Below are 770 nucleotides of genomic sequence, written 5' to 3' on the forward strand. Positions count from 1 at the left end.
TGGCAGCTCCGCAGAGGGATATTAGCTCGGTTATTTTCTGCGTCTCCTTTATTTCCTCAGTTTCTCCCTGAAATCTTTATAAATCCCCCTTTTCCAGGGGGAGTGTCCAGGCGGGTGGAAGTCTGAGCACAATGAAACCTGAGAATTTCTGTCACTCTCTGCATATGGTCCGAAGTGCTTTAATCCCAATTAGGGGCGGCTGACACACGGTCCTATTCATCCCAATCAGCTCTTGAATACATTTGCCTAGAAATGAACTTCACAAATAGACTCTCTCCTAAATGTGCCCAACAGCAAGGAAAATCGAATTGAGGCAGGGGCTCATTCTGAGGCGATCGAGGGAGAAAAGGTATGAATTTATAAGGTACACCGAAACATTGCAATTCAGCAACAAGTTTACTGACTTTTATTTGCACCATGTCAACCGAAAGAACCAAGAGATACGGTGGGGGCTGCGGGAGGGGGAGAATCCGGTTAAAAGGCAACTTTAGACAGACTTTGAATACTTTATGCGGCAAGTTTCGCCTCCAATTGAGGCTGGGCTAAAAGAAAAAAAAAATCTCAGCCCCTACACTGGAATTTTTAACGAGCACAAAACGTGTTTGGATCCGATCTGGGCTGACGCTCGCGATTAACAATACGAATACCAAATCGAGCTCCTGTCATCTGCCCGGGTTCCCATAGAACCTGAATCACTATTCAAAAGCTGCTTTAATATCCCACCCGCATCTCGTCTGCACCGCACAGCTGGTTGGGGGCCGCCGGCCCGG

Source organism: Pygoscelis adeliae, unplaced genomic scaffold (assembly GCF_000699105.1).
Source record: "Pygoscelis adeliae isolate BGI_AS28 unplaced genomic scaffold, ASM69910v1 Scaffold41, whole genome shotgun sequence".
Taxonomy (NCBI): domain Eukaryota; kingdom Metazoa; phylum Chordata; class Aves; order Sphenisciformes; family Spheniscidae; genus Pygoscelis; species Pygoscelis adeliae.